This window comes from Vicugna pacos, chromosome 3 (genome assembly GCF_048564905.1).
Source record: "Vicugna pacos chromosome 3, VicPac4, whole genome shotgun sequence".
NCBI lineage: Eukaryota > Metazoa > Chordata > Mammalia > Artiodactyla > Camelidae > Vicugna > Vicugna pacos.
Window position 1 is genome coordinate 74,519,860 of NC_132989.1, and position 27,213 is coordinate 74,547,072.

Here is a 27,213-nt window from a genome sequence, read left to right on the forward strand (position 1 = left end):
ACACCACATCTTCTTTATCCAGTCATCTGTTGATGGACATTTAGGTTGCTCCATGTTTTGGCCATTGTAGACAGTGCTGCTATGAACACTGAGGTGCATGTTTCTTTTTGAATTAGAGTATCCTCCAGAAATATACCCAGTAGTGGGATTGTTAGATCATAGGGTAAGTCTATTTTTAGTTTTTTGAGGAATTTCCATACTGTTTTCCATAATGGTGACACCAATCTCCATTCCCACCAACAGTGTAGAAGGGCTTGCTTTTCTCCACACCCTCTCCATTTATCATTTGTGGACTTTTTAATGATGGCTGGTGTAAGGTGATACCTTGTTATAGTTTTGATTTACATTTCTCTGATAATTAGTGACATTGAGCATTTTTTTCCTGTGCTTATTGGCCATGAGTCAACAATATTGATCAATGGTTGTCTCTTCTAAGATGGGATAATCTATCTCAGTACTTTCTTACGTGTGTGCTGTAAAAACTAGTTCTGTGAGATACATAACAAAAAAGGGGCTCCATGGGCAAATACATGTTGCAGATAAGACAGCACTGTGCAAACTTGGTTGCACAGGGACGCATTGCATTTTCTTATTTTCTGTGAATCAATTTGACTTTAACTCTTATCTTCCATTCCTCTAGTTTGATGGGAAGGTGTAACTTGGACATACTTGGAGTTCCTTCCTTTTCTCTCTTCTAGGAGTTGTATTGGATTCTGTGGTCTTACAGAGTGCCATCTTTGAGGTGATGTCTATCCACACTGCTTTCTGGGAAGGTGCCCACTATTTCAACCTGCACAGTCCCTTCAGTTGGGTCCCTGCTGTTGCTGTACTGTGCTTGAGGCACAGGATCTTTAGGGAGGTGAGAAACTCAAATACCTGACACTGGGAGCTGGGCAGGAAGAGGGAGCATGCATGCCTGCTCTTGGGCTCCCCAGACCTCTCCTTCCTCTAATCCTGTTTGATTTGGAAATAAAAATCAAGAAACCCTGCCATGCCTCTCTCCCTAGTTAGGAAAGAATAGAACCTGCTTTTCCCTTTAATGTGGAAGGGAAAAAAGAAAGGACAGGGAGAAAATATGAACTTGCATTCCACAAAGCTATCTTATCATGTAGGTTTGGGAAACTTTGAATATCTTGTTCTTTCATGGCTTTCCACAGTGTATATGAACATATAAAAGGCTCTGAGAAGCCCTGTAATAGGAAAATGGGTTCACGTTTATTTAAAACTGAGGCTATAAGATTTATTTGATCACCAACGCTATGAATATCCCACAAAGCTAGTGTTCTGGCAATGCTCTTGAGGAAATCTTTAGTCACTCTGTGGGAACTCGTTACTGGCCATGCTTGGGAGACCATAGGAACAGGTTCTGGAGTCTTCTCACAGAGGGCCAACACTTATTACTGTCCCATGGAACTTAACTATTCTGTGTTCACTCCCCATTGCCTTTCCAGTGTTCTAGAACTGTGCCTTCCAACACTCTTAGAATGGTTATCCTTTCCTGAAAGTGTCCCACAGACTTCCAGTTCACGGTAGAACTTCCACTGGGCATCAAGAACGCAGGCAAATTAGTTGGCATTATCAACGCAGTGAACCCAGAGACACTAGGCACTTGAAGTTTATTCCTAGAACATACACCTTGTCCATCCACGTGGATGATTTCTGCATAGAGACTAAGTCTTGGGTAATAACCAAGATCAGCAGATGAGCCCTAGGATAGGCCTGAAAGACCTACACTAGCCTCAGTTCTGCTGGAAGCCAAGGCCTGCAGAGGCCCTAGGTTTGGCAAACAGGATCTCATAGGACTTTTTGTTATACAGTGAGCTGAGAAGGGACCCAAGCCTGGGCCGCAAGATTAAGACAGAAGCTGTGATGTATGACTCCCTGTGTGTTCCAGGATATTCTTTTAAAGGGGCTTATGTGTTTCAGTTCCTCTTCTATCTTTTGGGTCCCCTGCTTCTTTGCTGCTAAGGTACTCAGTGACCCATTGCCCCGTCCTGGGTCCTCTTGCCTTCTTCCTTTGCTCAGAATGATCTCTCACTTATGATTCCCACCCTGTCAGCATTCCCACTGCTGCTGTACCCTCAGCGGGATAAGGGAAACCAAGCTGTGTAAACACAACCATGCGAAGATGGCAGATGCCAAGGACTCCAGGCCCCCCTTGCACTCCCAGCGTGCCAGTCCGTGTGCCTCTCTAATTAAGAGAATTTCAGGGGAGAAACCTTAGGCAGGAGGCTTTTTTTGGAATCATATCCCTTGATGTTTTCCCTCAGTGTGGGTCTGGCCCTGTGAAGGGAGTGGTAAAGGAAAGTTGAAGCCACAGCCCTTAGCAAACCCACTCTGGGCCCCTTCAGTGCTGGAGGGATGAGCTAGACCTGCTTCCTTCCTCTTTCACAAGCTTCTGGGCCGAAGCCTGAGGTCTGAGCTAATTTTGTGGACTTTTCTTTCCCTGCTCTGTAAATGGAAGAAAACCCCACTCCCTGAAGGAAACCAAGTACAACTGTAAACCTCTGCAGTGTCAGAGTTGGAATCCCTGATGGGGGTAGGGTGGGTTTGGGGCTCCTGTGAAACACAAGACAGTGGGCGGCCCCAAGAGGGCAAGAAAAGGCTTGGGTTCCTCTTTGTTAGCTGATTAAGAGGTTTTCAGTTGGGCCAACTAACAACTTATTACTTTGCTTAGCTGACCCTAGAAATCTTGGCTTAACTGCAGAGTTGTATCAATTACAATAATTTACATGAATTATTTACCAATTATCCTTAATTACCAGGCTGCATGGTAATGATTATGCATATCATCAAATGTCGGCCAGATCAACTTGGTTGTAAGATTTATTTGATTGCAAAACTAATAATTGTGCACATCTGCTTTGTCTTTGTGAGTTGCTCATGTGGTAGGGACATTTCCTCACACCTTGAGAACAATGGAGGTAACACTGGAAGACACTTGATGGCTTGAAGGAAGAGAGAAAGTAGGCCATGATGATGATTAGTATCTGCTCCCAAACCCGATACATCTAGATGATTAGTTTTAAAGATAAAGGAAGGCCAATGGTACTACATTAGAATATAAGTTTCTATCCTCAAGGGTGGGAAATTATGTTTTATTCCTGTTTCTACCTTAGCCTCGAACATTGTTGAACTGAACTGAATTTGAAATGGCACTACACTCTGTTTCATGGCCCAAAATATCAATGATCATTATCACAAAATGATAAGCTGAGACTGTTCCTTCCACTCTCCCAAAAGTTTATGAGATCACACACAGCGGATTTTATGGAGGGATTACAAAATATTACCCATAGAATGAAATGCAGTAATGGTGTGGCTTGAATTCATGACACCTGTGGCCCTTACCACTCTACAGAGTTAATGCCACTTTTCCCGAGAAGGGGAGCTGTGCCCGTCCACTGCTTAAATACACACAGCAATGAGTTAGATCAGTGCTAATGCAAAATAACCAAATAACGCGTGTTTGCTAAGGTGTCAGGAAGATCATTATTAGGAGAATAGCATTTTCCCCTGCTGTAAATTCAAACAGTACAATTCAAACTGTACAGTAGTGAAAGGTGACCTTTCCTCCCCCACCAGGTTCCCAGTTCCACTCTCCAAAGGCAAATGCTGTCAATAGTTTCTGTTGATTCTGCCTAGAAGTTTTCTATGCATATATTTGTATACAGATAGATAGTTGTATTTGAAAATTAGGTAATCAGTAATTAGGTAATTTTTAAGACATACCAAAAAGTATGTCATTTATGAAGAATAATGCCACAAATGTGTGTTCCCAGCAAGAGGTGGGGCTGGGATCTAAACTAGGACTTCTGTGTAAGCCTGTGCACTTCCTGTTGCTTCATGTTCTGTCTCCTCTTTACCTGAAGACATCCAGCCTCCTTGCATGTGTGTGTTTCTTGCGGTGGCAGAAATTTGAGCCTCAGTGAAAATATGAGATTATGTGTAGCTTGGGCTGTACTTTGGGACTGCAGTGGAGAACCTACTGCTTTGGCTTCCTTTGGTCTTTGCTATATTGGAGTGTTTCTTCTACTCTCCCTCCTTTTCCTCCTCATCCTAAACCTTAGCAGCATATTTTTTTGGAGACTCAAATAATACATGTCCCCCATTTGGATCTTCCCACCCCATTCTCATTTTGCTCAGCAGACTAACTACCGCCAACTTTTGGGTGGGCATCCCTCCAGTTTCTTGTGGGGCCGTTGTCTGAGACTGTGTCATACCCTCTTTTTCACCCGACTTTCACCTACTAGTTTTAGTTTCCACCAATGATTACCGCCTAAAACAGTTATTACTGTTGTGGTTGCCAACTAGTGATGCATACTCTAATGTAAACCTCAAAATGACCTCAAGAAATATATCATATTATTATCATTGTGAGTTTAGGCAAAGCAGCAAGGGAATTAGTGAATATGAGGGGCTAGCTGTTATCATCTAACCTCTAAGTCCTGACTCAACATACAGAAGAATCCCAACCAAAACCCCCAACCTCCAACCTATTAGAATTGGATTAATCCACAACTGCAGTGGGTTAACACTGGAAGTTTTTGAATGAAAAGTCGTAGAAGGGGGACTAAAACGTCTTAATCCTTCTCCAAGTCCATGACTGTATGAGGACTTAAATACATGTGAATCTTACTCTGTACCTTTAAAAAAATGCAGGGGAATTCAGAAGAAAACTGCCCCAACAACTTGTACTTCATCTGAGAGAATTTATTTGCTGAAGTTGTTAAAAAAAACAACTTATCTTGAGAGGAGTTCTGCAGCATGAAGGCCTGTAGGCAGCTTCTGGACCCAAAATCCAAACCAAAGAAAGCATACATTGATGTTTTATTCTAATAGAACCTGCAGGGGTCAACTTCTCTCGAAAAGGAAGGTTAAAATTTCACCGCGTATCGAGAGACGTGTTCGTGCTTCTAATCCTCATGTTTAAAAACATGTATATTGGGGGAAAGAATGCCTCACGTCCTTATCAAGTAGGGCATAACAAAATTGGAAATTGGTTCGTGATTTATTGCACCTCCGGCGACACACTGAAGTGTGTAGTAAAATTAACTTTGGGATATACAGTAGCTGCTTGCATAGCATGACTAAAGAAAGACCCTGTGAGGAGGAGAGGTCGCAGATGAATGAGGCCAGAAATGGAAAACTTCCACCGGTGCAGGCAGCACAAATGCGTGTTGTTAGCGTTTGCATTCCATCTTTGTGGCTAGTGGGAACACAGACTCAGCAGGCCCTGGAGGTCCCTCTCTCTTCCTTCCTCCAGCCACCTGGACCCGTGAAAGTCCATCTGATACAAGGGTCTCTTTGTTCGTTGTCAAGTCAGGGCGGCTACCGGTCGGCCAGCAAAGAAAGTCAAGCAGAAGTCCAGGCTGCAGTTACACAAGAGCATATTGTTGCTGCCCCGGGCTTGGGAGGCATTTTTTGGCAAGCAGGACACTTTGAACACCCACAGGAGCCCGGGGCTGTGGACAGAGCCATGGATGGGGAAAATATTTGATAGCAGAGCCCTTTCTGGAAATTCCCACGTGGTGAACAAGGATGGGCAGTGTAATTTTGGTTTCATATTAAAATTCCTTGAAGCAGGCCCTAGGACTGCGTCGGTTTCTCAGATCTTTCCCTTAATGAAATTGCCAAATGCAACACTTTAGCATTAGGATTCCATTGCAGAAATATAAACCAAAAAAGGGGCTAATTTACATTTGTGCCCATGCCATTAATGTAAATTGGTTATTAGCTATTTATGCTAAAGAGCAGCAGTATAAAACATAAAGGTAGTTTTATGAACTCGATTTTGCCCTCTGAAATCTGCTGTGCATGGAGTTTACATTCAGTGAATTTGTTTCTCCTGCTCCATGCAGTATGGCATTTACTCTGCCTAATTAACATATTTATTAACAAATTACTGCCCCCCTTTTGCAATTTGCATTTTATAACATCACCACAACGAAGTTAATAAGCCCGGCCCATGCCCTGCTTTTGTGATTTTACTAGAAAATCGCATTAACCTCTCTGTCTCCTCTTGTCTTCATTTCTTTTTAGGCAGGGGTAATTAAAGAAAAATGGCATTTACAAACAGTGATAATGCAGGAATCATGAGGATGTAAATGAGTTTCCATTGTCACATCTTTTTTTTTAAGACAATGGGCAGGTGTGAGCATGGAAGCGGATTGGGGAGGCGCATCTCAGCCTTGTGCTTAAAGCTGTCTCTTGCTCACCACTCTGGGAAACATTCTGCCTCCAGGGAAAGAAATACCCACTTCTCATTCTGTTAGGTAGTTAGATAAGTGGAGGCACTGGGCAGTTAAGGTGGAGAACAGGGAGTGTGGTCCAGAAGATGTCAGTATGCCTGCCTTCAGCATAAAGGGACTTTACTTCCTCTGATGAGTGCCAGCAAGAAACTGGTTGGAACTGGAGAGCTGTAACTGTGTGGTAGTGACAAGGACCTAACTGGACATGACCCACTGCTTATTGTAATATAATTGGCATTGCAGTGACCCCTCCCGCCCCATGGGTCTTTCTGTGTGCATCATGGGTAAGGACATGCACAGAATGGGACAAGCATGACTAAGCGCTCCAGGGGCAAGAGCCGTCAATCAATCAAGAGGCCACCTGTAAGCCAGGGCATAAGAGAAGGGCTCAAAGACCATGGCTTTTCCTCCCTTGGATCAGCTCTCTTCCCATTCTTGAGGGTGAGCTTTCCCTTTGCTAAATAAAACTCTAACATTTTTTGCTACACAACGCTTCTGTCTCCCGTCTGAATTCTTCTCTTTTGGGTAAGATAAGAACTGGGGTCTTTTCCCTTCCTCTTTTGGAGTAACAATTCTTTCTCTCATCGCCATCACTCTAGGATATAGAAACCTTAAGTGAGAAGTCAAGAGCAAAAGGAATGTGGGAACAATTCTTGAGAAATTAAAAACCATTTATGTACACATCTGTTATAAAAAGCTTCCCAGACTGAGTTTCTCAAACTTAGCAATCAATACTGATGCCTGGGTATCAGGCATCAAAATTAAATTAAACATTCTAGGAGTGGATCCCAGGAGATTCCAATGTGCAGCCTGAATTGAGAACTGTTGTTCCCAATGCTTTTCAGACCAAGAATTCTCAAGTCTTTTGGTGCAGCAATACTCTTTTTTGTTTATTTTTTAATGATACCACCTAAGTGTATGTGAAGCTTTTAAAATTTATTCTTGAAGTTAAATAAAATGAATTTAGCTTGAGAATTTGGAATTTAGTATAAGGCCATATATAAGGGGCATCAATTCTGGGCCGGAATGCATCATTTATATGAGCATAAGCCTTATTCTTTCACAAGTGGCTTCACTTGAAATTCCACCCTCAAAGCAACATTCATAACAGAGCTTTCTGATATATTAGAGACCTATTGGGAGAGGCTGCCTCCAGGACACTTGTTGATTTCACCTGCTTGTCCCCTTTGAGTTTGTTTTTTGCCCCTTTTCTCTTGTTTCTTGCCCCTTTTCTCGTTTCTTGCTTAGATCTTATTTCTTGACTAGATATAATGCTTCTTTGCAAATGACTTGAAACGCCACAAAAATGTAGTGTAAATAACCAGTTATTTAGAGAGATCTGACAGAAGTGGCAGGGAGATGTTATTACAGATATAATATTGAAGAATCTTGTTGGTAATAGCTACGCTTTTCCTGAGGAACCTCTCATCATTCTCTTTTCCTAGTTTTAGCCTGGGCTGAGAAATTGCTGTAGGGAACAGGGGCATAGTCCCATCTTCTCATTATATGCCCTTCTGACCCCATTATGATCACGATCTCTTCATTTTTGACTTAAATCCACATCAGGAAGAGAGGAGGAGTACCTAAGTTAACTGTTGAAAGATGCGCCTGAAAAAAAGGCTCACAAAGAGGGGAGACTCCATTTATGGGTTTCCACCATTTCCTGGTTCTGAAAGAGGATTTGGGTGAGAAGTCCCAACGTGTGTGATGAGTATGGATTGTCTCCACGACACTCAGGTGCAATAAAAAAAAAGTACATTTCTTTTTGTCTAAAAGATCAAATTAGGGGTGATTTACCACATTTGTTTCTTAAGTGTCTGTGGCATCTGCGTCCTTTGCAAGGGACCGTTACTGGGCTCCGTGTTCTTGTGGGCAGGGCAGCCCAAAGCCTGTGCTCTTTGTATTTGTGTCTCCTCTTCTCGCTGCCAGGTGTGCTTAAGACAGGTTGTATCAGCACAGGAAAAGGAGACAGGGCAGACTAGTTCACTGGAGTAAGACTTAGATGCCCAGTCTAGTGATAATTCCATGGAGCTATGTTATTTCTCATCAAGCTCATAACTCACCAAGAATGTCACTCCGACTAGAGTCCAAGTGTCCAATTGTCCTGACATTACCCAATATACACAGTAACACTAAGAAGCAATACCCTACATTAATTTAGCACTTAAACTTATGGGAAGGAAGCTACTTAATTTAACTGCAACCACTTTATTAAATGAGGTATGATTGCCATGCAAGAAGCTGTATATTTAATGGATCCAACTCCATGAGTCTGGGGATAAGTATATACCTGTGAAACCGTCACCACCATCAAGACCATAAACATATCAATCTCCTAATGTTTTCTCCCACCCTTTTTATTATTATTAATTTTTTTGGTGATAAGAGCAATTAAACACCAAACCTTTCCTCTTAGCAGATTTTAAATATGCAGTACAGAATTGTTAGCTACAGGCACTTTGCTGGGTAGTAGGTCTCAAGAACTTACATATCTTGCGTAACTGAAACTTGTGCCCTTTGACTATCACCTCTCTGTTGCCCCTCCCTCAACCCCCTGGCAATCACCATTCTACCCACTGCTTCTAGGAGCTGGACTACTGCAGATTCTGCATCTAAGCGAGATCATAAAGTGTTTGTCTTTCTGTTTTTTGGGAAGCCAGTTAATTTAAATTCTGTGTATCAAGGAAAAGCAAAAAGACCTTAAGGCATGTTTCTTAGCTTAGAACTAGTTCATAGGTCCTCTAAGGGTCTGGCTGGGCTTTGATCTGCTTGTGTATATCCTGAAATTGACTGAAAAAAATTACAGCAAATTTTGAATTCCTTTTTTTGTATAGATGATTTGAGACATCTACTAGATTTTCATGGTTATTCTGGCCTTAAATGTGTTAAAAACTGCTACTGATTTTGGAATTTAGGATTATGAGAAAGGTGCATTATGTAGACAGGGTGGGATTTTCAAATAAACCTTTACAAACAAATATTTGCAGCCACCACAGATGTGCTAAACTATAGAGAAGTTGGCTAAAGCACTCCCTGACTCTTGTTCCTTTGGGTATCAGATTGCCCAGAATAGGGACCCATCAGAGCCAAATGAATGCAGGGGAAGCAAGGAACTGGCAGGAAGGCAGACATTTCCTAGGCTCACCTTGCCTTGGCTCCCAGTAGAACTGGACAATTTTGGGGTGAAGCTGAGGGGCTGAGTGTTACAGTGGATCCAGAGAGACAATAGCCAAGGGCATGACATTTGATGATATTTGATCCATTTCTTTGCTAGTGCAGGTGAATCCTTTGTCCACTGGTCCTGGAAAATGCAAGCAGTGACTACTGATTTATTCATCCTTCATCTTCATCCTAAAATAATGGACTCAGGGGTTTCTCAGAGGAAACAGAGCCACGTGGTGCTACATAAATTTCATTACTCTTATTATCATCACTCTGATTTTAATTTGATTTAAAAATTTTATTGGCCCTAATTGTAGCAGTTATGAATGTTGATGTTTTTTCTGCCATTTCTAATTTCTATAAAGAATACAGATCTTTGCTTCTTAATAATTGAAAATGACTCCTGCTTAATGGATTCATGCATTCATACAGAATTTCAGTCTTTGTCTTTGATATTAAGGGTTAGTTCATATTGTTAGCTCCTTTAAAAACTATGCTGTTTTCTAAATCCAGTAATGTTCAATCCATATGATCTAATAGATGATGTTTTTCAGTATGGAGGAAAACTAGTTAATTTAATTTGGAATGAAAAAAAGGTAAATAAACATTTTTATGTGCAAAAATAAGAATAGTGCTAAATGATATTTTGCTATTGGCTTTTGCTTAAGATTTTTTTTTTCTCATTTGGAGTAATGCCAAGGGTGGGGGGATCTCTATAGATAAAGGGTAAGAGTGTGTATTCGACTTTGTACCAGGCACACAGGTAGGTCCTAAAGAGTTAAAATGTATTTGGATCACTCTTATTAAATAGGCTGCTATATTAGGAAGACTGGTGTAAATACCCAGGAAAGGCCTTGTGAGAGCATAACCTACTGTATTCTGTTTGTGTTATGGTCACTGAATGTGTAAGCTAATTTTAAATATTAAACTCTAATTATAAAAGACCACTTCCCTGCAGGGTGGGCCATGTGGGGAAGGGGGAGGTGAGGACTCGAGGGGTGAGTCACAGGGCCAGATGAATGAGTGGGAGCAGGTGATAACTGGCCAGCATGTGTAGAATCATTTCTTTGGGTGCAAAGATCCTAGGGAAGAAACTGGGTTTGTTCCTCTGATTGTAATCTGGAAGATGTATTTGGATGGAGTACTTCCACAGAGAGTCCTCACATTTTGAGGAATAATAGTAAGCTTCAATTTTAATGAGGGGTAGGGAAGTCCATAGAGAAGAGCCTTAAGTCAGTAATTTGGAGGTACTTTGCACTGAGTGGTCTGTGGTTCAAGAGAAGTTACTGGAGAAGAGGAGACGTGGGGTTCAGCAAGTGCCTTCATACTCTTGCTGAGAGTCTTGGGGTCAGATTTCTTTGTGTCTCTGACTGATCTTCTTTACATTTGCTTTACTCATCCTTCCCAGCTCCTTGGTGTTCTAGTAAATGTTGCTTGAATCCAACTACTTTCCTCAGTTGTACGAAGGGAAAATGGGTAAAGGAGATTGGTTCTGGACTTGGACTCAGAGGGGAATGGGCCCATATGGGCAATCCAGCACAGCCTCCCTATTTTAAGGTCAATTGATTAGCAAACTTAATTTTTTGCCATATCACATAACATAGTCACATGTTCTGGGGATTCAGATGTGGACATCTTCAGAAGGCCATTATTCTGCCTACCAAAGATGGAAACGTTCTGTATCAATGCTGTCTAACATAGTAGCCACAAGCCACGTGTAGCTATCTAAATTTAATTGAAATAAAATTAAATGTCTGGTTCTTCAGTCACGTTAGCCACACTGCAAGTGCTTGATAGCCACATGTGGTTGTTGGTTAGCATAATGGACAGTGCCACTCTAGGGAGGTAGGAAGAGCCAGTTGATGTCGGCCCTGATGCTTCTCAACCTCTTCCATTAAAGAATGCTTGAGAGTAAATGAACCAGCACCTATGGCAACAGGAGATGTGGAGTGGCCCAATGAGACCCAGTTCAAACACCAACATTTTAAAAAGAGTCTTACTAATTTTTATTTTGTTCAATAATATATTCAAGTTTTTTTAAAATTAAAAAATATATTTCCAAATCTTTAACTAAAACCAGCATTCTGGAAAATTCACCATGTTTATTCCAGAACTCCCTTGGCCCATTGCCACACACTCCATTGCTGATACATATACCAACAGGTGAAGCCTAGCTGTAGAAATTTCTGGGCAGAGGAGGAATATGATCAGATTTGAAGAGGACCCCAGGGAGCAAAGGGGCAGATGGCTTTGATAGGAGGTAGACTAGAGGGAAGGAGACCAGCTAAGAGGATGATTACATCTCCTGGCTCTCTTTAACTCAGGTGACATTATGTGACTTGCTTTGGCCAATGAAATAGGAGCCAAAGTAACACACATCACTTTGGGACAGAAGCTTTGAAAGCCAGTTCCTGCTTCATGATGCTTTCTTTTCCCTCTTGTAATACTTTCTTCCCCAACAACAAATAATGTTTCAGATGAAGGCTGTTCCATCAGCCTTGATCTCAGATTGAAGTCAGTGTGGAGCAGAGCTGCAGTTGACCCTCAGTGGGCATACTGTGTGAGGAAGAAACTAATTCACATTTTCATCAACCACTGAGATTTTGGGGTTATTTGTTACCTCAGCAGATCTTAGCCTATCCTGTTTGATACAGAGATCGTGCAAGATATTTGGACAGAGGTCTTGGCTGTATAAAATGTTCATTAAGAGATATGTTGACTTAAAAATGGTTGCAGCTCATGGGGGATCCTCAGCCTTAAGATTTATTTATGCTGTTTCCTTGTCTTTATATAACAGCCATTCTCTTTTTATATGTCAAGTTAAGGTTCTTTTTACTATTTAATTTATGCTTTAGACAAATCAAATTATATAGTGCTAAGATCATTTCATGAGAATACTCTCTGATTGGATTTAGGTTGCAAAAACAGAGCATTGAAACAATTTAGTGGAGATATAAGATTTTTCTGTTAATTAGAATTGTTGAAAATTGAGAAGATGGGTGTGCATCTTTCAGATGACTTTCCTCCCGGGTTTATTCTATTGAGTAGTCATTAGTTTGAGATTGCCTTTCCAACCCTAAAGCCAAAAAATAGATACAATTGTGATAGCTATTTTTATAAAGGGTTGAGCACTAAAAGTAAGTTAGTGGTTGACTGGGATCCTTTTGCCCTTGCCCTCATCAGTCATCACTGATACTATCTGTTTCCTCAGAGCAGTAAATAATGGTACTATTATATCTGATAAACACATTTATTCCAGAGTCCAAAACTGGTATGTATGTCCCAAATGTATCCATCCTTCCTCCGGGGATGGAGATTTTAATAGTAAGAAGAGACCCAGTAGCAACATGAGAAAAAAAACGCTGTGCATCACCCATGGTAGTTATGTCAGTTTTTTGGTCCAACTTTGAGATGCTTATATTATTGTTACTTGACCTATTTATGTGCATAAATAAAGGCTTGGAAAGAGAGTGGAGTTACCGGTGGTGGGGAGGAGAGCAGGTATATTAAAATAGCTGGAGGGTTTATAGTGGCTTGACTGAGGTCCACTGTTCACCTGGATGGGTTTCTGTTTCCTTTTCTTATTTCCTCTAGTACAAAAATACCCTTTGTTGCTCTTTATTGGCCAAAAATACAAATCTTAAAAAACAGAGAAGCCACAACCCATCCACTTTTCATGGACTGTTAAATGGTGGAGCTGAGGGAAGATGGTGGCACACAAGGCTGATGTACTACTTCAGCAGGACTCAAGAGGGGGTAGACTGTTTGCTTCTATTGACAAAATTCTTCCCTTGTCAGGGGAAACATGTCAGGGAGGAAGATGTATTAGGTGGTGTCTTTGTTCTTCCATGACATTCTTAGGCTGTTTTGGAAAGGGGTCAGGAAAACTTTCATACATTTTCAGGGGATTGGGCTATGTATATTTGATTTCATACACCATGTATTTTTGATGTGTTTTCTTACATAACCACTCTGCACTCAGTACAGAGCAGAGTTGACATTTCCTCCCCAACAAGGGAAGACTTTTATCAATAGAAGCTTTTCTACGCAATGAGCCAGGAAACTGCGTAGCAGAGTGATATGTCTTAAATTGTTATAAAGTAAATCATATTTCCTCTTAGGAGCTATAGTAAAATTAAAGATTATTTTTCTGACTGAAGGGTTGAAAGTAAATAAATCACAGATATCTAAGTATATTGTAGAGGAGAGATACAGGGGTAAACTTCAGTAATAATTTAGATGGTAAATTAATGAAGTAATAAAACAAGTGTAAATCCTCAAGGAAGGGCCAATGTAATGTAAAGCACACATACAACACAGGGAAACTCACACATCATGAATTTGACCCCAAATTAATGATAGCCATAACAAACATTGATTAAACACTAAATTACCCACAATTTTATTTGCCTCCTTAGGACTGATTTATTTGCCACCTTGGGAGTCATGCTCTGGGCCTTTGGAAGAGAAAATCCAATGAAGTTTTAACCAGTGTTTCCTTTTTCTGTTACAGTAAATTTCCATGTAGAAGACAAGCACTATTGACCTTCATCACTGATCTTAAAATAGCAGGTGTTTTTAAAATGAGGATTATTTTCCACTGTGGGGCTTCTTCCTCCAAATATTGTCTCCTAAAAAGAGGCTGATTATTCCATTCACAATAGCACAATAGCACAATAGGATGAAGTACATAGGGATACTCTTAACAAGAAACTTTCAGTTTTAGTATGAAGAAAACTAAAAATTTTAAGAGAAATAAGATTTTTTTTTGTGGGGAGTGGGGTTGAATGTCTTAAAGATATGAATTATGTTATTTTTTGAAATAACTTTAATAGAATTCTAATTCTTAGTCATGTAAGATATTTTGGGGACTTAAAATAATTCCAGAATGGTCCTGGGAGGATGAACAGAAAATGGCCAAAAAACTTTTTGACAAAGAATCAGTGAGAGAACACTTGTACTATCATGTATTACATTGCTTCACACCAATTAGGGTGGCTGCTATTAAAAAAGAAGACAAGTATCAGTGAGGATGCAGAGAAATTAGGGCCTTTGTGCATTACTGGTGGGAATGTCAGCTGGTGCTGCTTCTTTGGAAAACAGGGTGGCAGTTCCTCGAAATTAAACATACAGGATTGCCGTTTGATCCAGCAATTCCACTTCTAGATATATACACAAAAGAATTGAAAGCAGGGACTCAAACAGATACTTGTACACCAGTGTTCATGGCAGTGTTATTCACGACAGCCAAAAGGTCAAAACCACCCAAATGTTTTATCGACAGATAAATGAATAAACAAAATGTGGTATATACATCTGAGGGAACACTACTCAGCCTTAAAGAGGGATGAAATTAGGACACATGCTACAACATGGAACCTGGAAGACGTAATGCTAAGTGAAATAAGCTGGATGTAAAAGGACAAATATTGTATAATTCTACTTACATGAGGTACCTAGAACAGTCAAATTCACAGAGGCAGAATGTAGAACACTGGTTGCCAGGGCTTGGAAGGAGAGGGGGTGGGGTGTTATTGTTTCATGGGTATGAGTGTCAGTTTGGGAAGATGGAAGAGTTCTGGAGGTGGATGGTGGTAATGGTTGTACAATATTGTGAGTGTACTTAATGTCACTGAACTATACACTTGTTAAAATGGTAAATTAAAAAAATGGTAAATTTTATAATGTTACACATATCTTAATACAATAAAAAAGTCCAAAAACTGTATTATAAAGTTATAGTAGGTAAAATAGCAGAGTAATTGCTCAAGATTGGTGCTCAGTTCACCATAACCACATGGATAGTCAAGAAAGAAGCTCTACAATGTCAATGAATTTAGTATCTGATATAAATAGCCATCATAATAAATTGGGAAAAAAGAGTTATTTAATGACTACTGGGACAATTAGTGACCTATTTTGGGTAAAAATACACACTAAGCTCTTACTATAATCTAAAATACTAGGTGGCTCAATCTAAAATACTAGGTGGTTCAAAGTGTTCAGTTAAAAACTGAAAACATGAGAATACTGTGTAATCTCAGGATGGGGAAAGACTTTCTAAAAACAAAAATAATAGCATTATAAAGAAAAATTTGGTTGGTTTCATGCATAAAAATACTTCTGCATATAAAAACAATCATAAGATATCAAAAAGACTGGTGATAACTAGAAAAAAATTCATTGACAAAGGGCTTCCTAACATTATCCTGTACATAGTTAATGCAAATATGGACAATTTAAAGGAGAAAAAAATAGGGGTTGATATTAATGTTGAGTCTTGCTAGAAATCTAAGGTTTGTAATTTTTTTTTGCCTGTCTACGAACAAAGCTATTATTAAAGATAGTGCTCAATTTGTAGGAGTTTGGGGTGGGAATAGACACTGATGCAACACAGATAGACAGCCTTTCAGGAAAGCTGTAGCAGGATTCTGTTGGTTTTGACAGAGACTCAGCTTAAACTAGTTGAAGCAAAAGGGGAATTTTTTTGGTGTACGCAGCTGAGCAGTTGAAAGAATGGAAGTGGCTCTATGCAAAGTTGGGTCCAGTAGTTCAAATGATTCATTCTGCCTCTATCTCTGTCTCTGTCTCTCTTGTTTTCTTGTCTCTGGTTGGCTGTGTTCTCAGGCATGCTCTCTCCACGTGGTGAAGAAACAGCTGCTGGCAGACCCAAGTTTACAGTATTCTTCCTGCTTGCATTCCTAGAGAAAGAGAGAGAGAGTGAGAGTGGGCATCTTAAAAAAAATGACAGCTTTATTGAGATATAATTCATATACCATCCAAATCCACCAGTTTAAAACATATAATTACATTATTTTTAGTATATTCACAGACTTGTGCAACCATCACCACAGTCAAGTTTAGAGCATTTCCATCACCCCAAAAAGAAACCTCATACCACTGGCCACCCTCATTTCCTGCCCAGACCCTTCCCAACACCTCAGGCAAACACTAATCTACTTTTTGTCTCTATAGATTTGCCTGAGAGTGAGCATCTTTTGAAATCCCTCCAGCAAAAGTCCTGGGGAAACTCCAGTTAGCCTGGCTTGGGTTATGTATCCATCCTTGAACCACTTATTAGGTCAAGGGGATGGAGTCCTCGTACTGGCCAGGTCACTGTCTCAGCTCTGGGGCCATAAGGTGGGATCAGCCACATCTGAGCCACTTGCTTTGGGCAGGATTCCTCTGGAATGGGAAGCAGTTCTCCAAAGACAGGAGAGCTGAGAAGGTACGTGAGTGTCCACACCAAGGGCAACTTGGCAGTACGTACTCAGAGTTTTTAAAACATACAGTCTCTGAGCAGCATTCCAGGATCAGAACTTTATCCTAAAGGAAGGACCAGAAACCGACTTTCACTTCTGTGCCAGTGGTGATGGGTGGGAAGTAGAGAAGGAAGCAGAGAACAGCAGCTCTTCTACTGGTAGAGAAGAAGGGAGGTCGTACCCACATGTGAATGAAGGTGCGGTGCCCTCCTTGAGCAGGGAGCACTTCCAAAGGACTCTAAAGCTTTCGACCTAAGGGCATCAGTGCGGCATTGCTGAAACATGGCCTCTGTACCCTGCTTACTGAATTGAGATTTGAAGACAGAGTTTTGGATAAAGTAGAAAAGGTGGCTTTATTTCTTTGCCAGGCAAACGAGAGCACAGTGGGCTAACGCCACTAAGACTGTGAGCCCACTGAGGAGAGAAGGCAAGGGGTTTTATGGTAAGAGTCTAAAGGACAGCATTGGTTTCCATGTGGTAAAAAGTTGTTGCAAGGTTGTTCTTGTTTTTGCAGATACAAAAGGCTTCTTCTTTCTGCTGTGTATGAAGTTCACCTCCAGCCTTGAGACTCTTCTGAGACTCTTATGCTTATAGGAAGGGGTTCTGTGAAAAAGATCTCCAAAGGAAAGCTTGTGCAGTTTAAAGTCAGGTTGATAAATGCTTCTAGTGCTTTAGGGAGGCTGAGGCCTGGGACCTCTCGCTGTAGGCTAAGGCTTGCACCTTGAACAACAGGATACAAAGAAATCACAAGAGGCTAAAAATAACTACAGACATGCACAGTTAGGGTGAGTTATGAATAACAAGATGTACAAACACTCAATTGCAAGAGGGTAGACCAACCAAGGTTCCCCCATCCTCCTCTGCAGCCTAATCCTGGTCAGCAAAGGTACATTAAAAAACCCTTTAAATTATTACACACTTAAACAGTTACAAATTCAATGTGGTCACTGATGACAATAGGGTCCTGCTTGGTTACAGCATGATGACAGCACCACAGCCACAGTGGCAAGGGATGTTCTCTGGCTAAACTATTGCAGCTTTCACCCTGGGGAGGCAGGCTCTCCATCGGCACCAGGTGTGGTGATGTGTGCTCCTTCTAAGTTCTGTCCCAGCCACTCGGGCAGTGTTTGGCTCCTGTCCTGGGCAGGTCAGGCAGCAGGTGAGAAGGCTTGAGCCTGACGTAATAGTGCAGGTGTCCTCTGTGCAGCGTTGCCTAGGCTTGTCTCTACGTGTTCTCTCTTGTCTTTTAAACTTGCTGGGCCTGGACTGAAGGAATATCTGAATTCTCTTCAGTCAGAAAGAACCACACACTGTGGTAGATCTCCCAGGAAGATTTCCATGTGACCTGTACATGGTCTTCTAACGGCATAAAATTTTTTTTTAAAAGCCAATCAGAAAACAAGTACTTTTCAGCAGGCACCTGCTGTTTTATGAGGGGGGTGGGGAAACATCTCTCTTTAAAAGTAAAATTAAATCAATAAATTTAAAGGCTAGTTTGGGGGCGTGAAAGAAGCAAATAACAGCCAGCCTCTAAGTGAACAAACAACTGTTACAGATAGCATCAGGCCAGTCTGTGTGTGTTGGAGGCTCATGCTGTCCTTTTGAATTGAATTTTTAATGGCTGGAGGCTGGGGCCTCCATGGGATTTCAGAAATACAACATAGGAACTGAAGGCAGCTCTGGCATCCCGAAGGTGTCTGTTGAGATTCAAGTGGGAAAGTGCCTGCCAACCATCCCAGCGTCCTGGGATAAATCCACAGATGGAGTTTCAGGTGTTCATTACTACTGGCCTCTCTGTGAAGCCCCAGCTGCCATGCAGGCCCTCAAAGGCTGTGGAACTCCCAGTTGATGAGCTGGTATTTCTAGGAGCCACGATCCACCCAGGCTTGGCCACATCATTTGACTTGGTTCTAGGCAGGAACTAGGAGAACTTTTCTTCACTTGATTACAGTCAGGATTGGTGTATACCATCCAGGTACGTTTAGAAATCAAACTAAGGCTGGAGTGTGAAAAATCAGGGATGGGCAGAGTGGGATGCTGAAGAAAGCACAGAACTTGGCTTGGCATGAAGATTGGCTTGGGTGGGGGTGGGGAGCAAGCCTTTCTTTGAAGTCTCTCAATTTTGTGATTTAATATTGGAAGAGAACCGGCTTTAAACCACATTGAAGATCTGAGGGCTGATGGAATGGAAGATGCTGGAGAGCAGAATATTCTTGCTCAGCTGTTTGGCAAGCTGTTAGTATAAGCAGTATGTGACATGGGGCCACAGTTCCTCCAGCATCACTGTCAAGTCCCTGCAGTGGAGTCAGGTGTGCCCTGATGGTGTCATGGTAAGAGGAACAGAATTTGAATTTAGAGCAGTGGAGTTCGTGTTTCAGCTCAGCTGTTCATCAGTACTGTGAACTGCTTATATTTCCCATCAGTGACCAGAGGGGTGTTCTCTAGGTGCTTCCTAGTTACCATCCCTCTTTATAGTAATTCTTTTTAGAATTTTAGGTTAAGTAGTTTTTGCAAAGTAGCTTAGAAGCTATGAGTTGGAGAATTAAATGGCCCGTGCTTTTCTCTGTCCCTCCCTTCCCAACGCATTGACACTGAATGTGCCAACTGGCAGTTAGAAGAGAAAGGGTGTCGGGGAAAGCTCAGACATCTTTGAAACTCTTCTTATTCTCCCCATATCCCGGATGGCTTAACTTTAACATAAATAATATGCCTGCACACTGGATTGTAAAAGCATGTGATTCTATTTTTGTGACGTATTTCTTCTGCACTATTAGAGGGGAAGAATGTTAATGTGTATCATCCTATCTTGCTTTTGAAGCCAGGGTAGTTTTATAATTTGGTTACCAGCAGGGATAACCTGAATGTTACCCTTGGAAATGTAGGAACTTACATGGATGCACTGTAAAGTGAAATATGCACTGTTCTCCAGGAAGATAAAACAAAACAAAAAGCAAATCGTATCATCACTCTGAATCTGTAAAATGAGAAGAGAAAGGGAAGACAATCATGATGCCAAGATGATGATGATGAAGATGATGTTACCTGTCACTAGTCTTTTCTGGCCTGGGGGAGGGAGTGGGAGGGGGTAGGGTTGAGTGCAGAGGGTTTTCTTTGTCACTGAAGATGTCTCAGGTGTCACTGGGGATTGGGGCCTGTGGGGTGTAGTGGGGGGTGGTCCACTTCCCTCTCTCTGGTGAGTTAACACAAACACATAAACCCCAAAGAAATTTCTTTTAGTTTCTTATTTCAAATTTGTGGTGATTGAATATACAGAGGGTAAGGGTGCAGTGGGGGTGAGATGTAAGAAGTTGCAGCCTGAGTCTGGCTCACTCACATCTGTGCTCTGTACACCAGCAAGGGCATCCTGAGCAGATCTTGGGGGTGTGCCATGTGGACATTCTCTTGGTTGACAGAAAGTTCAGCCCAGACCGCTCTCTCTCCTCCTTTCCCCCAGATGTCTCCATCTCTCTCAGTCCTCCCTCCTCTGATGCCTCAAACATCCTCATTTCTTTATCATAGTTATCAATCCCAGCTAGTCTCTCCTCAGCCTCTCTTTTGCTGAAGCTCCAAGATGTGGGATAGAAGAAGGAGGAAGGATAAAGGTGGTCTTGACTTTGGGGAGTAGCTTTCCTTTTTTGTTTCTTTTCTCTGTTTTTCTTTTATATAGCCTCCAGAGATCTAAAAAAAATCAGATTTCATACGGTGAGAGTTAATTTTCCCACTGGATCTACTTAAAGAATCTTGGTTGTTATCTAGCTGAGATTTTGGTTGTTAGGCAAAAAAAAAAAAGTATCCTTTTGCTGCTCTTGATCAAACCCACTTTTATTTACGTTGTTTTTGGAAGCGCACACCCACCTGCTCTTTCCTAGTTTCTGTTTCTTAGTTGCTGCTGGTAAGTAGATGTGTGGTCCTGCAGTAATAGTGGTAATAAAAATATTGCTGCTGCTGTGGCTGGAACAGACATGCCAGCTTTTGCCCAAGCGGAGTGTGGACATGCATGGGCTTGTCTGTTGAGCTGGAAGGGCAGGACTGGCAGAAGACTGTATACAAGGATTAAGGATTCTTTGGGATGGGAATTCTTCAGGAAGAAAGGAGGAGCCAGGTACAATAAGCCTGGCCTAATAACCAATCTAGATCTCAGAAGGGGGTGGTGAGTTATTTATTTATTGAAGTATAGTCGGTTTACAATGTTGTGTCCATTTCTGGTGTACAGCATAATGTTTCGGTCATCCATTTACATACATGTATTTCTTTTCATATTCTTTGCTGGTGCTGTTAGATACTTTGTTCCCCTTCTGACACATTTTATATAGAATTACATCTAAAACTTGAAGACACTTAAAGAGTAATCACCCTATTCATGGACATACTGCTTAGGTCCCTTTCTAGAAATTACACAAACTTATTGTCTGTAGCGAAGAACTCAGTCTTATCTCCAGTTTCCCAATTTGTAGACATTGCTTGGGTCTTTAGTGTTTTGGGGACTTGTACCTAACTCTTATTTCAACATTTCCACGTGTTTATGACTATAAAAGTTTCCCCTACTTTGAAATCAATAGCAGTCAAATGTGTGTGGGCCAGACCCTGGTTCAGTTGCCTGTCTTAAGACTGCTTAATACTAACCTGTGCTGGAGTTTATTCCTGTGAAGACTGCGTTATTGCAGTGATTTCAAACTCATGTTCTCAAGGAATAGTGTTGTTATGTAAGCTGGACCCTTGGTTCATGGAGAAGTCAAATAATAGTGATTGTTTTCCCATTTTTAAGGAAAAGTAAATTAATGAATGGAATATTTTTTCAGTTTTAAAATTTCTTACACTGGATTATGTTGCTTCACTGGTAGTGGGGGCTAGCTGGTGAGTAAAATATGTATAAACAGAGTAGAAAACACATCTGAAAAGCAATTCCTTAAAATTTCAGTGTGTTATTATTTCTTTAATGCAGAAATGTAAATATATATATCTCATAGTCATATTCCACTACTAGTAAAATTATAATTTGCACAGCGGAATTAAATATATTAATATTTCATGGTATTTTGCTCTAATTCTATTATAGGCCTCCCCATGGATAAATTTGAGGATCATTGCAATCATAGTTGAGGACTCAGTATGAAATTTTGTCCAACGAATTTCCTAATAAAATGATCTAAGTTCTACCCTGTGTGGCAGGAACCATGTTAGATCTGGGTCTATGGAGTGTGATGAGACTAAGAATCTCTTTAACGAACTGACTATTGATTATTGTTCCTTCAAGGCAGGTGAGGAGAGTTAATCTACATTTCATGCTGTTTATCTTAATAGGGGGAAGATCAAGCAGTTCAAACCAATCAGTTGCCATGAATGTGTCTGTAGATACCCAGAGATGCTTTCAGGGGGTGGGATTTGGGTGGGCAGCAGCCTAACCGCCCCTCTTCTCACTGCAGCCTGGTTCAGTGGCCGCCACCCACCACCCTGCTGTGAGTCCGGAGACTCAGATTCAGGGAAAAGCTTTACTGTCAATGATGTGATCTTGGAAAAATGCTTCGTCTTAGCTTCAGTTTCTTCATCTGTTTATAAAGGGATAAATCTCAAAGTTCTCTTCTAGGTCTTGAGCTATACTGGTTGATTCCTACTTTCTGAAAGCCTGCTAACACGGTTGTAAGAGCTGGAGGTGAGGTTTCTGTTGCTGTTATGATAGTTTTAGGGCCAGAGAACCAGGGATACCTAAATCACTTATCACTCCTCCCCTCAGTTTTCTAGCTGAGGGAGATGTTTACGAATGGTAGCTACATGGATAGCCTGGCTGTGTTAATAGCTGACCAATGAATACTGACCTGCAAAGCACGGCTTTGGTAGAAGCTGAGTTGGAGAATCCAGCTAAGGCCCAAAGGTTTATTTACATGAAGCTTCTAGGACCTCCTTGCATCTAAGATGCCCTCCTCCTTGTGGAGCAGGGCCTGATCTAACCTAGTTGCAGGTGAAAAGGAGGCCAAATAGGAGAGAAGATCTGGTCGGGCTCAGCTCCTCAGACAGGCCTCTACCTGCAGCAGGGACAGTTTAGGTCAGGTTCCCAGAAGCAGCCCCTGAGGCTGTGACAACGATGCTAGCCATTACTTCAGAAAGCGCCCTTGTGGAAAATGCAATGCAGTGGGCGGAGGGACCAGGGAAGGTGAAGCTAAGCAAGGGCGCCATTCCGGGAGGGCTCCCGACTCCAGATGTTGTGGGCGGACTCTGAGTATAACTGACACCTCAAAATTTGTTTCATCTGAGGTCAGGGAGCTGGGCTTTCCCACCGCTGCACATCCAGTCACTGGTTAGGAGGCACCCAGGGGTAGGGTTGGGGTGGGACAGGAACTCCGGGGCACCCATGGCTCTAAGTGAATCCAGGCCAAGAGACTCCTGGCTAATCCTCTGAGGAAGGCCACAGACTCGGCCATTAGGAGCAAAGCAGCACACAGAAGCTGCAGGACGGTGCATGGGGGTCCTGGGGATCTGGAGGGAGCTGTCATAGCATCTCAGAGAAAGAGCGAAGGAGATACCTCAGCTGGGCTCGCCACACGGTGCAGGAGGTGAAAGAGTGACCCTTATAGGGGCCTGCCCTTCCACTGCCTGCTGGTGAAGCATCCCCAGTGACTGCTCTGCCCCCTCACCTCTGCAATTAGCTGTTTCTCCTCTTTTGGGGGTCAGGGGGTACTCTATGGATGGGAAGGAAAGATGGAAGGTAGGCAGAGGGTAGGAGCATCAGGAAGGAAGTTGGAAATGCTCCTTTCCAGTCTCCATCTCTGCCTTCCTCAGAGACTGTGGTTAGTGTGCCCTGGAGAGCTGAACTTATTTAGAGCCCTAAATAAGTTCAGCTGTTGTGAATAAGTAGTTTGCCTAATTACATAATTTTGGCAGAGCAGAGGTCAGATTTTGTGACTGGAAGTTTAAGGATGTTTTCCTTGGATGTTACGGTCCCCTTGTAGTTAGCCCAGTTCTTTGTAAACTCGGATAAGGAAAATAAACTTTGCAGTGGTTATTTTATGACTTAATTCTATAGCTTCTCCCATCCCAAGACTAAGTAACCTCTTAAAACTTTAGGTTTCACTTCTTATGGTGTAAGAGTTTTACCAGGATGTAAACAGCTGTGTTTTTCCATTAACTGGCACCATGGGGCTTGGGACCATTGAACGTAAGAACTAGCCTAGAGACTGGGTAGGGAAGGCAGAAGATCTCTGGTTTATGCTTGGTGGCAAGGGTAGTGTCATTAGTGATACTGGAATATATGACATAGGGACCATATTTTCCGAGCACAACATTAGATCATATGGCCTGACGGTAATGAGGGCAATTGCACAGAATATTTGGAATTGAAACTAACCTAGAAACCACACATAAAACCCCCTTAAACTGCTATTTATCAAACTTAAAAAAACCCCAAAACCTAAAACCTATAGAGAAATAGATTTAGGAGAGACAGGCTGCTGCAGTATTAAGGCCATTGACTCTAGGGCAGGGTTGCTGAGGTCCAAATCCTGTCAGCTACTTGCTAAATGGACCATCATTAAATTCTATGTGACTTAGTTCATTCAGCTGTAAAACTGGGGTAAAAAAATAGTCCTATCTCATTGGATAATTAAATGAGTTAATGCATGTAAATGACCATGGCACTGGCCCTGGTTCATCCCAAACATTATATGAGCTTTTGCTAATAAGAACTTCATTATTATTAGCATATACTTCCACACATATAATATCTGAAATGGAAAGGGGTTATGTGTAAAACAATTTCATATTTTCTATTTTGTTTTATTTTGTTAAAAAAATATAATTCACCATCCTCTAATAGGTTTTGAATTACACTGTCAAAAATAGTGTCTTCAGTTTGTAAAGCTGTCAGCATCCCTCTAGGCAGCCATGCTAGGAAAATAGGAGACTCTGTTCAAATGTTTATGATATAATTTACTTTCTCTCCTTTGATAAATTAATTAACTCTTAATACTTCTAGAATCACAGAAGGAGACAGGAGAAAGCTGAGGGCTGGGCACGGCACACTGGGTGTTTGAAAGTTGGAAAGTAATGGGAATTGGTTGTTGGAACTTGGGTTGGGTGATTCTGAGGGACTTGAGAGGAGAGGAAGAATGTGAGACTTTCCAAGACTCCTGCTGTGTCCCTTGAACTTGTGCTCTCAGAAAGTACAATTAATAATATCACACTCCAGCCCTTCTGTCTCCTGTCCCTTCCTGAGGAAATACTCAGTGAGCTGAAATGGCAGATAAATGAAGATCTTGTTCCTGTCCCCCTAACCCCCCCAGGTAAATCATCTAAGTGCAAATAAATGCCTTTGTGTTTGTTAGGACTGGGTGATTTGTTTCCAAATGGGAAAGAGGTTATGCTTTCATTTGTGAAATGTCTTTCTTCTCTCCTTCTGATGATTCTAAGTGCATCTAGAGGCGAGGCGAGGTGAGGCCCATAAACCTAATTCATAAACTGTGAATCCACAATAAAATTATATGCATCTTTAAAAATGTCCTCCCTTCATATAATTACCCTGATGCAATGCTCTAAACTTCTGACTTAAGATATTAAATGGGTGAAAAGGAAACCACATCACACTAATTCAAATGTGTTAGATTGATTAAAAATGAATTTCTAATGAGGAAGTATGTCAGGAAAATCGTAATTAAAATGGTGCTTCAAATGATCAGGACTTGCTTTTATTTTATATTTTTGTGGCACAGTATTTCCCAGAAGGTTATGACTGCATATGGCAGAGATGGAACATGGAAACATGAAAATGAGGTCATGTCCAAGTGGGTGAGAGGCATCACCATCAGCAGCCAAGCCAAATCTGCTTCCTATGCAAATGATGGCCCAAGGGCTGGCAGAAGAGCCATTAAGGTCTTTGTTAAGTCCTGAGTCATCGCCATCTGCTCTCAAGTAGCACTGTACTAAATGGGCGATGTTGTAACATCTGGGGTAGAGATTTTCTTCAGTGCCTTCTGATTTCAGATGGTCAAACAGCTTCTGTCTGGTGAAAAAATGGTTTAAAGTTTGCTCATCTCTGGAATCATTTCCTCTCCCCTTTCTTTTCATACCCAATTAAAACAAATTTTGCTTAATAGCTTCTCTTTAGTTTTCAACAAAAAAGGTGGGTGCTTAGGACGATGGTGGTCAGAACTGAGACAGGGATTAGTATGCAGTTTATATTCCTTCTTGTTTCTGTCATGAATCTAGAGATTCTCCTGGGATCCCTTGCACATTCATCCATCCATTCATTCATTGTTGGTTTATTCAATAAATATTTATTGAGCATCTATGTATGTGCAAGAGATTGTGATAGGGCTGTGGAATCACTGGTGAGCAGAATCAGAGGCCCTGGCCCTCATGAGACTATTCTAGGTGTAGATGATGGAAAATAAGAAGCAAACACAGTTATGTTTGGTTTTGCCAAAACTACTAAGAAATGAAACAATTCATCCAAGAGAGAATTTTGGTGGGGTTGATGTACTCAGTAGGGTAATGGTCAACCTATTTTAGATAAACTGGTCAGGAAGGTCATAGGTCAGGTTGCTAAAAGTCAATTAATTAAACCAGTTTGCTGAAAGCTAATTTGTTGCATGGCCAATTTCACTGAAGGACTAATTCACCAAGCTTATTTGTGTCATCTGTACTATTTAGTTTAGTTTTTATTTTGATTTTCTAACAGCATTTTAAGGACTTTTCAACAGATTTTCAACAGCTTGAGGGACAGAAAGCAGGGGGAAAAGAGAAGGGTGGTGAGGAGTGCTGAGGACCACAATAAAAATAGTAAGAAAAAAAGCAAAAAAAAAAAAATAGTAAGGATATTTCCTTCAATAGGAAGAATTGTTATAAATATATTTTTCATTTTTATTATTACTCAGGGATGATACATTAATATGAACTCTTCACATTTAAGTATATAAGCAAAAAAGTACTACTTATACAGAATATATTCATAAAAGAATATTTTCATTGAATATATTCCTAAAATAATATATTCATGAGGAGAATATATTCATAAGAAGAACACACTCAATTTTTCTCTGTCTCTGCTCCCTGCTGTTGCTGCTGGACACAGGGACAGAATTAGAAGGAGAGAGAGAGGAAACTGAGGCACAGTTGGAGAGGAAGACCAAGAGGCTTAAGTTCCCAGCTCAAGTGTTATGGAGCTGGGGAAGAGATAGTCTAAACTTTTCTTAAAACAGTATTATGACAGCAAAATGAAAATCAATCAACCAAACTGGAAAGTTCAAAAACACAATTACATTAGGCAAATTGGTCATTTGGGGAATGGGTCATTCAAGAAATTAGTGATTTGGAAAATTAGTAGATTGACTGTGTAATGTATTGTCTAAACTGGGATGCATTTGAGAGTAAAAGAGGTACTACTAATAAGTATGCTGGGATAATAGATGTAAACTAGAACAATTTTGGGCAAACTCCTGGTCCACACTGATCTCTGGTGCCTGTGTTTGAGTAAGAGGGGGCCTGCACAGACCTGAGGAACAGTCTGAGTCTGCTTCGTTTTGCAATATGGCTACATGGCTGGCTTTAGG

The 27,213-nt window shown here is 41.2% G+C and overlaps 2 long non-coding RNA genes across 2 annotated transcripts in view; both read left to right on the plus strand.

The window, feature by feature from the left end:
- The window catches only part of LOC140695666 (uncharacterized), a 475,691-nt gene that overhangs the window by 27,589 nt on the left and 420,889 nt on the right, over positions 1-27,213 (plus strand). The window lies entirely within an intron of this gene.
- The window catches only part of LOC140689716 (uncharacterized), a 29,654-nt gene continuing 17,423 nt past the window's right edge, over positions 14,983-27,213 (plus strand). The window contains exon 1 of the long non-coding RNA XR_012064789.1: positions 14,983-15,026. This is a non-coding gene — a long non-coding RNA (uncharacterized lncRNA). The remainder of the gene's footprint in view (positions 15,027-27,213) is intronic.